Below are 15,920 nucleotides of genomic sequence, written 5' to 3'. Positions count from 1 at the left end.
TTAAATTGATTTTTAAAAGACACATTAGATTCTTTTCTTTTTTTTCCTTCACATGATATCACAGCACTAGCAAAAACACAATCTCCAATGTCAGCTGCCAGTATCCCTACTGCACTGGCTTCAGGTCAGAGAATGGTAGAGGTAATTGACTTCTGCCTGGCTATAGATTGGGGCAGTACATCCATAGTCATCCTGTTGGACCTTGCAACAGCACCTGTTAGTACTGATCCCCAAACACTACAGTCCCACCTCTAATAGGCAGTAGGATTGTAGGATGCACCTCATGATAGCTTGAGGCTGAGAGAGCTGAGATGGGAAATTGTTCCTCCATCTCCACTGCACTCACCTGTGGAATCCAATTTTCTATCTTATTTAATATCTACAGAAAGCCACTGGGGAAATAGGTGAATCAACATCTCCTTCACACTGAATATAACAGCACCCTCTTCCAGCTTTCTCATCCTGAGATAAGTACAACGATGAAGAGCAGCTGGCTAAAGCTGGATCTAGGCAAGGTGGAGGTGACTTGAAGGGAGAGAAAAAGCTCTTGGAAGAACTAGCCTCTTCCATCAAGTCCAATCTTAAGGACATCTGTCCTCAAATTGTTAAATTGCTTTGAAGCATTGTGCAAAAAAACCCCTATAATTTCTGTCTGTGGCTTGGTAGAAAATTTAATATCAAATTATGGAATGCATTCCTGACCATAGTCATCCACACATTCATGACCTTGATTATTGCAGCACACTGTATCAAGAAAAGAAGTCACGCGTCCTGGACAAGCACCAATTGGTACAAAATTGAGAAGACCATTTGCTAAGTAACAAAGTTGCTTTGGACACATCACATCACACTGGTAATCTTCCCACTGCATACAAAGTCCAATTCTAGATCTGTCTTGATATACAAAAGTATTTATCACGCTGACTCTACTGACCTGGGAGATCACCTCTCCCTTTGCTACCATGACCTCTGCAGCAGCTATGTTCCACCAGAACAATAACCATGAGGGAGAGTTATTGATTACAAAAGACAGATCGTTAACAGGAGCTGACTGTAATTGTGGGCCTCACTCTCATAGGAGACAGATGACAAAGGACCTCACAATTTTCACAATTGTATACAAAATATCTTTTCAACCTAGCTTTCCCATAATAAACTCTCATACATAATTTCTACTAACCACTCAAGTATAATCCTACGTCTGAGAAGGAAAGAGGTCATTTTGTTTCTTCTTTTTAACATTTGGGAAGTACTCAGATACTTCACCAATAGAGCACTGTAAATGTCTACATAGACAAGAAGGGAGAATCGGAAGACTCTATTCCTAAGGAATAGCACACTAGCAATGGAGAATATGAGAAGTGGTACACACAACACACAATTGCTTCTAGTACAACATAGGAGCCGAGAGACAGACAGACAAGAGTACCATGAATCTACACGTGCAACAAGAGAGCGAAAAAAGGCACCAAATGATGGACAATACATATGACTAGATACCTACCTACCCCTCACTGCTGTCCCTTTATGCACTGTTGAATATAATTATAGCACCAAACACAATTACTGGGCCTTTCAACCTGGCTGCCTTTTCCCTGTGGCTTTATGTCCTTCATTTATGCTGCTCTGTCCTCTAAATGTATTCAGCAGAAGCACATCAGTGCTTCAGTTTGGATATGAATTTCATATTTGTTCCCCATCATATGGTACAACTTCCACCATTTTCCTTCAACATGCAGTGAACACCAACAGCATGATTGGCCATATATTTTTTTCCAGAATGACTGGATTTAATTTCTACTATGTCAGCTGAAAAATGCTCTGTAATAATCTTCTTGCATTTACTGTAAGCTTTCAGAAATTCATAGGAATTTTTCTTTAAGAAATAATTCTGACAACTAGTGATTAATAGAAATGATATTTTAGTTTTTCTCCCAGAATACACAATTTCTGTTTAAGTAGATTGTACAGAAAGATCTCTGTTACTTCCACTTCTTATTTTCCATATTTGCCATCAGTTCACTCCTCAATGAACAATGTATAACATCTGCAAAAAGCAGTCTTGGTAATCTTGTATTCGGCCCCTTGAATTTATTATACAGTATTTGGTTTGGGAAACTAGATATTTAATCTAATAAAAATGACATTACCTAATTACGTTGCTGTCCTATCTTTTATAAGCACAAGTACACTGTAGAAGAATCATAGTTAAGAGTGTTAGAATTTTATGTGTCATTACCTCCTTTGACTATACGATAAGCATACAAGCTAATTCTGGGTGAATCAAAATGTTACTAAATACGTTTTAAGAGAAGAAATGCAATGAAATGATGACATCTGTGGAAATGCATTTTTAACACTACTTTTCAACTTTCAAGTGTGGAGGATTTGTAATCTTAGGGTATGTCTACACTACGAAATTAGGTCGAATTTATAGAAGTTGGTTTTGTAGAAAGCGTTTTTATACAGTCGAGTGCGTGTGTCCCCACACAAATGCTCTAAGTGCATGTAGTCGGCGGATTGTGTCCACAGTACCGAGGCAACCGTCAACTTCCGGAGCTTTGCACTGTGGGTAGCTATCCCACAGTTCCCGCAGTCTCCACCACCCATTTGAATTCTGGGTAGAAATCCCAGTCCCTGATGGGGCTAAAACATTGTCGTGGGTGGTTCTGGGTACATATCGTCAGGCCCCCGTTCCCTCCCTCCGTCTGTAAAAACAAGGGCAGACAATTGTTTTGCGCCTTTTTTCTTGAGTTACCTGTGGAGACGCCATACCACAGCAAGCATGGAGCCCGCTCAGCTAACCGTCACCGTATGTCTCCTGGGTGCTGGCGGACGTGATACTGCATTGCTACACAGCAGCAGTTTATTGCCTTTTGGCAGCAGACAGTGCAGTATGACTGGTAGCCGTCGTCGACGTAGTCCTGGGTGCTCTTTTAAATGGGTGCCTGGGCAAACATGGGAGTGACTCAGCCAGGTCATTTCCCTTGCTTCGTCTCATGTCAATGAGTCCTACCGGTAGTGCACTGTCTTTTAATCTGCAGCTAGCAGAAGACGATGGCCAGTAGTCATACTGCACCGTCTTCTGCCGAGCACCCAGAAGGTGACAATGGCTAGTGGTTGTACTGCACAGTCTGCTGCCAGCATGATGTATAAAGACAGATGAAGTGGCTCAAAACAAGAAATAGACCACATTTGTTTTGTATTCATTTTCTCCTCCTTCCTTCCCTCCCTCTGTAAAATCAACGGCCTGCTAAACCCAGTTTTGAATCTATCCTTGAGGTTTTTAAGTTCTATCCTTGAGGCGGCCATTCAGTTTCTCGCAAAGCCACCCCCTTTGTTGATTTTAATTCCCTGTAAGCCAACCCTGTAAGCCATGTCGTCAGTCGTCCCTCCCTCCGTCAGGGCAACAGCAGACATTGCTTTTTTCTGTGCAGACGCCATTCCACGGCAAGCATGGAGCCCACTCAGATCACTTTGGCAATTAGGAGCACATTAAACACCACACGCATTATCCAGCAGTGTATGCAGCACCAGAACCTGGCAAAGCGAAACTGGGTGAGTAGGCGACATCACGCGGTGATGAGAGTGAATGAGGACATGGACACAGACTTCTCTCAAAGCACGGGCCCTGCCAATGTAGGCATCATGGTGCTTATGGGGCAGGTTCATGCGGTGGAATGCCGATTCTGGGCTCGGGAAACAAGCACAGACTGGTGGGACCGCATAGTGTTGCAGGTCTGGGATGATTCCCAGTGGCTGCGAAACTTTCGCATGCGTAAGGGCACTTTCATGGAACTTTGTGACTTGCTTTCCCTTACCCTGAGGCGCAAGAATACCAAGATGAGAGCAGCCCTCACAGTTGAGAAGTGAGTGGCAATAGTCCTGTGGAAACTTGCAACGCCAGACAGCTACCAGTCAGTCGGGAATCAATTTGGAGTGGGCAAATCTACTGTGGGGGCTGCTGTGATGCAAGTAGCCAACGCAATCAAAGATCAGCTGTTATCAAGGGTAGTGACCCTGGGAAATGTGCAGGTCATAGTGGATGGCTTTGCTGCAATGGGATTCCCTAACTGTGGTGGAGCCATAGACGGAACCCATATCCCTATCTTGGCACTGGAGCACCAAGCCAGCGAGTACATAAACCGCAAGGGGTACTTTTCAATAGTGCTGCAAGCACTGGTGGATCACAAGGGACGTTTCACCAACATCAACGTGGGATGGCCGGGAAAGGTACATGACGCTCCCATCTTCAGGAACTCTGGTCTGTTTCAAAAGCTGCAGGAAGGAACTTTCTTCCCAGACCAGAAAATAACCGTTGGGGATGTTGAAATGCCTATAGTTATCCTTGGGGACCCAGCCTACCCCTTTATGCCATGGCTCATGAAGCCATACATAGGCAGCCTGGAGAGTAGTCAGGAGCTGTTCAACTACAGGCTGAGCAAGTGCAGAATGGCAGTAGAATGTGCACTTGGACGTTGAAAAGTGCGCTGGTGCAGTTTACTGATTCAGTTAGACCTCAGTGAAACCAATATTCCCACTGTTATTACTGCTTGCTGTGCGCTCCACAATATCTGTGAGAGTAAGGGGGAGACGTTTATGACGGGGTGGAAGATTGAGGCAAATCGCCTGGCTGCTGGTTACGCACAGCCAGACACCAGGGTGGTTAAAAGAGAACAGGAGGGTGCGGTGCGCATCAGAGGAGCTTTGAAAACCAGTTTCATGACTGGCCAGGCTATGGTGTGAAAGTTCTGTTTGTTTCTCCTTGATGAAACCTCCCACCCCTTGGTTCACTCTACTTCCCTGTAAGCTAACCACCCTTCCCACCTCCCTTCGATCACCGCTTGCAGAGGCAATAAAGTCATTGTTGCTTCACATTCATGCATTCTTTATTAATTCCTTACACAAATAGGGGGATAATTACCAAGGTAGCTCAGGAGGGGTGGTGGAGGAGGGAAGGACAAGGCCACACAGCACTTTAAAAGTTTAAAACTTATTGAATGCCAGCCTTCTGTTACTTGGGCAATCCTCTGGGGTGGAGAAGCTTGGTGGCCGGAGGCCCCCCCACCGTGTTCTTGGGCGTCTGGGTGAGGAGGCTATGGAACTTGGGGAGGAGGGTGGTTGGTTACATAGGGGCTGTAGCGGCGGTCTGTGCTCCTGCTGCCTTTCCTGCAGCTCAACCATACACTGGAGCATATTAGTTTGATCCTCCAGCAGCCTCAGTATTGAATCTTGCTTCCTCTCATCATGCTGCCGCCACCTTTCAGCTTCAGCCCTCTCTTCAACCCGCCACTTATTCTCTTCAGCCCGCCACCTCTCTTCCCCATCATTTTGTGCTTTCCTGCACTCTGACATTGTCTGCCTCCATGCATTCGTCTGTGCTCCATCAGTGTGGGAGGACAGCATGAGCTCAGAGAACATTTCATCGTGAGTGCATTTTTTTTTTTGCCTTCCAATCTTCGCTAGCCTCTGGGAAGGAGAAGATCCTGTGATTCTTGAAACACATGCAGCTGGTGGAGGAAAAAAAAAGGGACAATGGTATTTGAAAAGACATTTTATAAAACAATGGGTACACTCTTTCACGGTAAACCTTGCTATTAACATTACATACATAGCACATGTGCTTTCGTTACAAGGTCGCATTTTGCCTCCCCCCACCGCGTGGCTAACAGCGGGGAATATTTCTGTTCAGCCATAGGAAAACAGCCCAGCAGGAACGGGCACCTCTAAATGTCCCCTTAAGAAAAGCACCCTATTTCAACCAGGTGACCATGAATGATATCACTCTCCTGAGGATAATACAGAGAGATAAAGAACGGATGTTGTTTGAATGCCAGCAAACATACACTGCAATGCTTTGTTCTACAATGATTCCCGAGTACGTGCTACTGGCCTGGAGTGGTAAAGTGTCCTACCATGGTGGATGAAATAAGGCTGCCCTCTCCAGAAACCTTTTGCAAAGGCTTTGGGAGTATATTTAGGAGAGCCACGAATGCCAGGGCAAATTAATCATTAAACATGCTGGCTTTTAAACCTTGTATAGTATTTTAAAAGGTACACTCACCAGAGGTCCCTTCTCCGCCTGGTGGGTCCGGGAGGCAGCCTTGGGTGGGTTCGGGGGGTACTGGCTCCAGCTCCAGGGTGAGAAACAGTTCCTCGCTGTCAGGAAAACCGGTTTCTCCGCTTGTTTGCTGTGAGCTATCTACAACCTCCTCATCGTCCTCTTCCTTGTCCCCAAAACCGGCTTCCGTGTTGCCTCCATCTCCATTGAAGGAGTCAAACAACACAGCTGGGGTAGTGGTGGCTGAACCCCCTAAAATGGCATGCAGCTCATCATAGAAGTGGCATGTTTGGGGCTCTGACCCGGAGCAGCCGTTCACCTCTCTGGTTTTCTGGTAGGCTTGCCTCAGCTCCTTAAGTTTCATGCGGCACTGCTTCAGGTCCCTGTTATGGCTTCTGTCCTTCATTCCCTGGGAGATTTTCACAAATGTTTTGTCACTTTGAAAACTGGAACTTAGTTCTGATAGCACGGATTCCTCTCCCCATACAGCGATCAGATTCCGTACCTCCCGTTCAGTCCGTGCTGGAGCTCTTTTGCGATTCTGGGACTCCATCATGGTCACCTCTGCTGATAAGCTCTGCATGGTCACCTCTGCTGATGACCTCTGCATGGTCACCTGCAGCTTGCCACCCTGGCCAAACAGGAAATTGAAATTCAAAAGTTCACAGGCTTTTTCCTGTCTACCTGGTCAGTGCATCTGAGTTGAGAGTGCTGTCCAGACCGGTCACAATGGAGCACTCTGGGATAGCTCCCGGAGGCCAATACCATCTAATTGCGTCCACAGTACCCCAAATTCGACCCAGCAAAACCGATTTCAGCACTAATCCCCTTGTTGGGAGTGGAGTAAGGAAACCGATTTTAAGAGCCCTTTAAGTCGAAAAAAAGGGCTTCGTCATGTGGACGGGTGCAGGGTTACATCGATTTAACACTGCTAAATTCGACCTCAATGCCTAGTGTAGACCAGGGCTTAGCAGTATTCTCACCTATATAGGTTAGGAGGAATGACATAAATGAAATACCATCCTTTTTGATTAAACACATATATGGGGACACAGTATTAGTATTAGATCATGAAACAATGGTACAGATCTGTAGAACTTTGTAAACTAAAATGTGAATGCAGAATTTGTGCATGCAATTAGTGATTGCATGAGCAAATAACCAGTTAAATGTAATTAGTGAAATTGCACAAGTCATGTCTATGTATGTTCTTGAATTAGCACTTGAATTTCTATATCAGTGGTTTCCAAAATTTGTATAGCATGGACTGCTGAACAGAGATGATACATACTGAGTACAAAGCATGCACATTTTGCTCATTCATAAAAAAATACAACATACAAATCATTTGTGTATAGAAGTAGTAGATCAAATCTCAAAGAAATTGTAGGTTCAACCCTTAAAAATTAATTTTATCTGTTCAATGACTTCAACAGGCATTGGTATGTAATTAAAGCAATGTGCATGCTGTTACAATTCAGATAATCAGGTTTACACAGCATATATAAAACTCTTCACATTTTCAGCAAGACCATACATTATTCAGCCTGCCTAATCATGGAAACGAATCACCTTTCCGACAGGATATGGTTGGAAGATTACATACCTAAATCCTGATTTCCAGAATGGGCAGAAGAAATCACCTCTTTTTTTTTTTTACCACATGTATCTTTATGTGGACAGATGCTGTAAAAAGTAATCCGTGACACCAAAACAGCCTCTGTCGACGTGCAATGTGGAGGAACACACTGACTTCCTGGCATGGACTGGAAGAACTGCATTTCATTACTGTGAGTACTTGCACTACTTTTGTGTGTCTCCTTCATTTTGAGTTTTTGTCCCATGTTGGGCCCCAGTATGTTGTGAGAGATGGAAAGGGCTTGTGAAGAAGGTGGCAAAGTAAGGAAACAGACAAAGACCATCCAATCCAATGTGCTTGCCTTTTAAAAATTCATTATTGTACTAACTTCCTGCTTTTTCCACTCGATCACTTACAGTCCTCTCTCCTTCAGAAATAACCTTAGGTGCCTCATGAATTTCGCTTCCATCACCTTCCTCTGTAACTCATTCACATATTTCTGACCTTTGGATTTAATTTACAGAAAGCTGATTGTCCAAACACCAGGGCAATATGTGGTAAAAAAACAAGACCAGTTTTTCAGCAGTGCATAGCCCTCACATTGAAAGCAATGGGAATATCTGAGTGCTGGGCCTCTTTTCAAAATCCAACACAAAGCTTAAAAACTAAAGAGATCACTGACCCAACTGCAGAAACCCTCCCCATTGAACCTGCATAGTGAAGGAAAGAGGAAAAGCTAAATAGCTACGAATATATAAAAGGAAAATGTACTTGTTCTAAATCACCCAGACAAAACTTCAACAGACATCTTCAGGGAGGCAGTGCAACAGACAAAGCTCTGGTGCTAACAAGGCTCTACTTCTTCCCCTTACTAGCTTCTGTTTTTAGGCTTACCAATTTCTAATCCTATGGAATCTCTCCTGAAGTGAGTGAACTGTTAAAAAGGTCCATTAAATGTTCACTAGTTAGCCTGCTGTGATGTCTTAGACTACAAAGAATACTCAGAATATAAAAGTGAAACAATGAAATTTCAAAATAGTATTTGGAAATACCTGAAATGTTTCTATATGTGTATTGGTATGAATTGGGTGGATGCATATGCCCAGGAGGAGAGTGGAGGACGGGCACAGGAGGGGTCCACTATTTTAATAATTGCATCTGGACTAGATGTTGACACATCGGGGCCAGGAGGAGTTTTCATAAGCAAAGATTTTTCAGAGGCAGTCTACACTTTTATGGTGCACCTGGACCTCTGGTTCTGACAAGGAGTGTATACATTAGAGGGATGTACTGTACAGTACACACACACACCCCCATATTATCAGGGCTTCATGTTTTGCCTACTTTAGGTACACTCTGTTCTCTTTCCTTCATGAGCATAGCGTCCAACTCCGTTAAAGAAAATGAAGCATAAACCTGACACTGTGTGAAACTAGGTAATACAGTTTTCTCCCTTTCTTTGTGTCAGAAATATTCTGGTTTTCTGAGGCTGAAACCTGGGAATAGAGCTGGCCAGCTCCTCTTTATACCAATTTACACCAAAGGAGGCTACAGCCCACAGTCTGTTGTGTTTGAAAAAACCAAACAGACCACAACTATGGCTCTTCCATCCATGCTCACATCTCTAGCTGCCTCCTGGCATCTTTTCTTAGAAGTCCTGCCACTATCTGAAATTCAATCTCTTTAAAATTGAACTTCTCATCTTGCCTTCCAATTTTTGCTCTCCTCTGCCTATTTTCACTACTTCTTTTTGACAACTGCCATTATGTTTCCTGCCTTCATTCCCACAGTCTCAATGTAATCTCTCTCTCTCTCTCTCTTTTTCTCCTTTTCCAACCATTTCCAGTCTCTTACTTACAAGATCCAATGCTTCTTCCTCTTTAATATCTTTTCCTTGCTGTCTCTGCTAGGGCAAACCTATTTTCATTCCCATGTCTTCTCTCACTTTGATTACTGCAACTTTCTCCTGCTTTAATCTAATTGCCTTTCCCTTCTCCCTATTCCAATTTGTCAAAATAATGCCTGTGTTCCAACCATATTCCTCTCCCACCCTAACCTCAAGGGGATTTTCTAAACCACTTGACTGCATTAATATATATAAAATACATTAGCATCCTTCAGGAAGTCCACAGTGCTATGATTCCTTTCCCATTGGGAAGGTCCTTTTAATTTCAAATGCAGATAAAATGCCACATCCCCCCCTTCCTAGCTTTTGTGGATTCTAATTTTGTCATTAACTTGTAGCTTTTGAGCGTGTCTTGCTAGCTGGACTCTCATCTAAAAGCCTACATCGAAGGTTCCAATGTACATTCAAATGAAAGGCAGATTCTTAATGCAATGTTGGATTTTGAAATTCCATCTGCCATTGTAGTGTAAGTACTAATATTTAAATTATTAAAAGGAACACTGCCCAGGCTGCAGATAGGAAAAAAAGAGACCTCCCAAGCTTTTACTTGTGGGCGTACAAACTGTAACACCACCTATGGTTAAAGTGCTGTGTTTGCTGACTATTCATGTGAGCAATCAGGGTAATGAAATATACAAGAATCCTACTCTGGAAGATGGGAATTTTTGTATAATTCAATATTGTGACCCGCAAGAACAGAGCCAGAAAAGGGGAATAGAGGGATGACAGGACATGCACATGTTTGTGTTATACACACACGCACGCACAGACACACAGTGCCCTGGGTGTTTCCTTGATAGGTCACTCAGAAGAACAATTGGTAACTCTTACATTTAATTATTTTTGGAAAATAATTTTGGAAAACTGATATAAGATTTTCAGAATTAAGAGCCATGTCGTTAGGAAAATTTCTTGGTTTTGGATAGGTTTAATTTACATAGACAATATTCCTTGTACATAAGAAGATTAAAACATAGACTACACTCTTGCACCATTACATCAAAAGAACTAGGATTTCTAACAGTTAATGAGGCTTCTTTAGGTTAATCAAAGAGTAGTTGATTAGAATTTTCAAAGTAGTTGCTAACTAGTTCTGTGACATAATCTAGTCTGTTCAAAAATAATATTGAATGCAATAAGTTCCCATCAAAATAATCACATTCCCTTCTCTCATAACAAAAAGTAAAACTGGCTGTCTAAATAGTTCAAAACTCTTTCACTTACATCAAAGTGCAACATGTAGAAAGATAATGAAGATGCGTTTCCCACTTATTTTAAAGAATAATGATGCAATTACATTTTCAATCACCACCTTAATCACCATTTTCTAAGGCAGGGGTAAACTGTTCCCTTGTACAGGAAGTAAGCCATTGATTGTTCTTCAGTGTTTGTTTTTTTTCCCCAAAAAGCACAAAATAAGAAGCTAAACTTCCCAATGTCTCAGCTTCTGATGGGCTAAAAAATAGAATTTGGCTATGATTGCACACTCCACAATCCTGCTAGTATAATTTATTTCAAAATGAAGCTGTTAGAATTCCACCCAAGACATTTGAGTTTGGTGACGAATACTTATTTTTAGTTCACTACTAAGCTAAAGCTGGTAGATTTTACTGTGCAACTAAATTTGTTTTGTAATGGTGTAGTACAAACTTTAAATATAGAAACAATAGATGTGTCTTCAGTGTACATCCTAACAAAGGGGGAAAAAGTACAGGTTCCTATTTACTGTTATAAGTGAGATTTAAAAATAAAGCCTGTACATTGTGTTAATGCAAAAGATTTGAGAAGTGGATAACCTTTGTTTTAAGGACAGCTATGTTTGTAGAGCTATGTTTGTATGTTTTATTTTTGTGACTAATATTGATGAATACAAGCGGAATGAGGCATACAAATTTTCAACGGGGAATTAGACTTTATATTTTGTAAAGCACTATAATGCTTGCCTACCATAGGAGATGCAAATTCGGCTTTCAGCTTTTGTGGGCCAGATCCTCAGGTGGTGTAAATTGGCATAGCTCCCCTTGAGTTCAGCATAGCTATGGAGTGTTGGACCAGTTGATAATCTGGCCTATCTGAGTTTAGTCATATGTATTGAGGGAGTGAAACATGAGACAGGATGCAGGTGCATGAGGATGCGAGAGTTAATTACAACTTTGATAAGCATTAAGAAGGGCCTGATTCTGAACACACTTACTCTGGCTTTTCAATGCCATAACTCCATTAGTGTCAATGGAGTTACTGCTAATTTACACAGGCGCGAGACGAATTATTTTTATTTCTCTTGGTTTTAAAATTAAGGAACTTGATAGTGGTGATGGTTGGTTTTTTTGGTTTGTTTTTTGTTTTTTAAACTTCACAGCTGAAGGTCTTGTGCAAAACACTCACTGGTTGCCTGCTGAGATACCTTGACAGTAAGAACATAGACTATTATTACTGGAGTATTTCACTGAAAATGTACAAATCTATCTTTAATTGAGAACATTTGTTTAATTAAAAAAGTTGACAAAGTCTGCAAAGAATTAAATATCTATAGATTCTACCACTTTACTGCCCAGTTCTACTCACTGCTCTATTCTCTTCACTGCACTCCCACCGACCAGAAAAGCATATAGGCATTAGCATAGACATTGGCATAGACATGTACATTGGCACAGATCTATTGAAATCAGTGAAGCTATACTGAAGCCAACCGAGGCTCTGATCCACTCTATTTTGTTTGAGAATCTTAATTTTATCTATTAAAGCCAATTTACCTGAAAAGAAAATTTCTATCAACCAAAGATTCTGAAATTTAAAGAGGTAATTTCAAACTCAGTATTACATAAAAATACCACTATACTTGACTGATTATACTAACTGCTTTTACAGCATTTGGCTATATTTTCTTTCTGCTAAGGGCCCAATCCTGCTTCTTTGGAAATCAATGATAAAATTCCCACTGCCTCCACAGAAGCAGGATTTGGCCCAACTTCAGGAGTACTACTCATGGCAATGATAATAATTTGAGTAAGAAGAGGTTAGTAGGATGCAGGCAGGATTTGAAGACCCTACGAGGGTTGGTATTTCTGTGACAGTAGCACAGCTCTAACTATGGAATATGATGGAAAGATGTTAACATTAGTCATGTTTTTAAACAGGTACAGGAACATATTAGAAGCAGTTATATTTTTAACTCGAGTGCCATTAAAGATGCTTTTCACTAGCATCAAACTAAATGCTAGGGGGTTATTTTACAATGTCCAGAAGTACAGGAAGCAATTACTAGTTTACGTAAATTCTGTACCTGAAACCATTAGAGTTAATTAGCTCTGTCTGTTGTCTTTCATGTGCTTCTATTTCCCCATTGCAAGTTATTTAGGTCTCCTGTTCTTGTAAATTTCTTCCAGTCTTTTCCTTCTCCCTATGGACCTGATTAATGTCCACTGAACCCAGTAGAAATACTACCAGTCACTTCAGTTGGGCCCTTTTGCCTCTACCCCATAGATCAGCCAGAAGTGGTGATTCAGTGAAGAAAGATAATAGTGAAGGTGCACTTTTAATGCTGTATTAATAATGAACTTCTGTGCTGTAGTGCCCCTCTTTCAGCATCAGTAATAAAATAAGCCTCCTCACTCCTGTGTGGCAGGTAAATATTTGTATAACTGTCTTGCACAACAGAGTGGTAAACACAAGTAAAAAGAAAGTAGGGCCCAACTTTTGAGAAGTGTCTGCTCATAGTGGGTGAGCCCATGGATCTAATATTCAGAGGTACTGAGCACCCACAACTCCAAAAAAGTCAATAGGAACTTTATCTGTTCAGAGAGGCTCTTCTCTTCCAGCTTCTTGCAGTGGGACTTTGAGTAGGTATTTTTCAGGGGCAGTTTCTTGGCTGTGGAGAACTTATGCTCTAGTTATAAGACGAGACATAACAGGTTGATACAAAAGAAAGGTGAGGGGAAGTGCAAGATAACAAGATGATCCTGATCAGCATAAGAATAACTACCAAGAAGGAACAATGATAGACTACTATCCTCTCAGAAACAGCATTCAGGTGAGCAGGGTCACTGGGCAAGATCTGGACCTCAGTTATCACATTGGCTTCTGTGAAGTCACTCAAGATTTGCACTGGTGTAGTTAAGATCAGAATCTATCCCAATGTAAAAATCAATGTATTATGGGTGCCTGGAAGGAACAAACTACTACCTTACTGATAGTGCTAAAGACAGTTATGAAAGCTGTCAGCAGCTATCAGGCTGATGTGTTTCTAAGAATCTACAGAATAGCTGATTAGAAGGCTACATTATGAGACTGGCAGTCTGTGAAGGCCATGAAGCAATGGAGCAGCAGCATATTTAACTGATTTGATGCAAGTACATGTTCTGGGGTCATCAGAGGCAATGTGTGTGTGAAAGACCATTTCCTCACAATGTGAATGAAAGACCACTTGCTATGGAGAAGCCTTAACACTACCGTGCTTGTACAAGTTGGTTATGTGTGAAATGAGCTATATTCTGACTCTACACCATGCTGCATGGCAAACTGCAGTGCTTATGTCATCATGCAGAAAGTAACACTTTGTAAATTCAGAAGAGTTCTCTGCATTAATTAGTCTGAACTCTGCTACTTTTTAAGACCAAAACAAGGCAGTGAAGTCAGTTCTTCCCTTCACCCCCCATTAACCATAGCTAGAGTGTTGAATAAAGAAGTTACAATGTAGTCACAGAACTCTGATGGTAGTAGAAAGTGAAGTACAAACACCACTAGAATGGAGGAGGATAGAGTGAGATTGGTATGCAGCAGAGTCAGACAATCACATGTTCCCTTCTGCTTTCCTCAGGGACAGCTAAACAGATCCTGTTGAGGCCACTTTGGCAATATCCAGAATCTTCAGCTTTCCTTGACCACACTCAATCTGGTTTCACCTTTGGTATTGTACACAAGTCAAGCACCATTAGCTGCTGCTTGCTGGTTCTTTCAGACCTGCCAGCCTCCTTCATTATTCTTGATCATGGGGTTTCAGTGACATGTTGCAGAACCTCCCAGGTATAGACAGCATTGCTGTGGAATGGATCCATTCTTTCTTTCTGAGAAGTCTGACAGGGTGGTATTAAGAATTGCTCATCTGTCCGGAGGGCTCTCCCATGCAGAGTTCTACAGCGTTCTGTGCTGTTGTCCATCCTGTTTAACGTGCACATGAGGCTACTAGGCAGGTTAATGAGGAGGCCGGAGCTACAATGTCTTTATGCTAATGACATCCATCACTGTGTCTCCTGACCCTTTTGGTGAACAGAGACTTCTCCAGCGTCAGGGTGAAACTGGAGCTCAGATGAAGCTCTGGCTCCATCCAGACATGGCTGGGGTATGATTGTGCTGCTGGGGAAAGCAACCAGAAGAAATGGTGATTTATGGTAACTGGTAAATTTATGGTAAATGGTAACCCCCCTTAACCGAGGGAGTTTTTCTGCCATTTGTTAGCCGGATGAGGATTGATTTAGATCCTCATCTGCTCATGAATGGACATACAGAAGTAGTAGCCCAGACACAGAACTTTCTGATGTGGTACTTTTTTACTTTATCCCTGCCTTCGTCATTTTGGGATTAGGCTACTGCTGTGTGCTCTCCATGACACTATTACCATTCACAAACTTAAGTTGGTAAAAGTTGCAGCTCTTCCTTATTAAGTGAAGGTTCATGCAGAGAACACTTATATCGGTGCTCTGAGATCTACATTGCCTTCCAGTTAGTTTCTGGGTGGAATTTCAGATTTTGGTTTTGACTTATAAAGTTTTGAGTCACACTTTGCATTAAGGTTCCATTTATAAATTATTTGTTATTAAAAGGTGTTTTAATAAATGACTAATTATTAGAGACTGTCAGAGCCTAGCAATTAATTAGGTTGCTCATAAACATGGCTTATAACCATCTATCCTACTTTCTACTGATGTGTTTATAATCCTCTATAACATATATTACTCATGTTCATAACATGTTTATAATATGATCATTTACTAACGCTGTATAAACTATTTATCAGTGGAACTTTAATATGAAGTTTGGCCAAGTTTTCTATGGTATTTGTAATTTGTTAATGTGATTGAGCTAACAGATGCCAGGCTTAGGAAGCTGCTGGCAGGGGATTTCCCATGAGCAACTCTGGAACTTCCTTCCTTCCTTGATCCTTGGGCCAGGATTTGTTGACTTACAGGTCACACTGCGAGAATCATCTATTCTCTGACATTTTAGGGCAAGATAGGACTAGGCTGGTTTGTTGCAGGGTCTTATATAGGGTGCATTCTTAATCACTAAATGGGCAATTTGTGATATTAAATGGGCTACACTGTGAAGTAGCTATTGGTGCTAAAGTCTCCTCATTAAAGGAAACAGAGGAGTAGTCT

General features: G+C 41.8%; 1 protein-coding gene across 3 annotated transcripts in view; it reads right to left on the bottom strand.

Annotated features, from left to right (window-relative positions):
- CDYL2 (chromodomain Y like 2) overlaps positions 1-15,920 on the bottom strand; it is a 94,653-nt gene that overhangs the window by 42,898 nt on the left and 35,835 nt on the right. Inside the window, exon 2 of one of the 3 annotated variants that reach the window (XM_043495251.1) lies at positions 347-462. The exons of the other annotated variants lie outside the window; for them this stretch is intronic. The gene's annotated coding sequence lies outside the window, so the exon portion shown is untranslated. The remainder of the gene's footprint in view (positions 1-346; positions 463-15,920) is intronic. 3 annotated transcript variants of the gene reach the window in all.

This window comes from Dermochelys coriacea, chromosome 12, assembly GCF_009764565.3.
Source record: "Dermochelys coriacea isolate rDerCor1 chromosome 12, rDerCor1.pri.v4, whole genome shotgun sequence".
In the NCBI taxonomy this organism is placed as follows: Eukaryota; Metazoa; Chordata; order Testudines; family Dermochelyidae; genus Dermochelys; species Dermochelys coriacea.
This window is presented reverse-complemented; position numbering and strand designations above follow the sequence as displayed.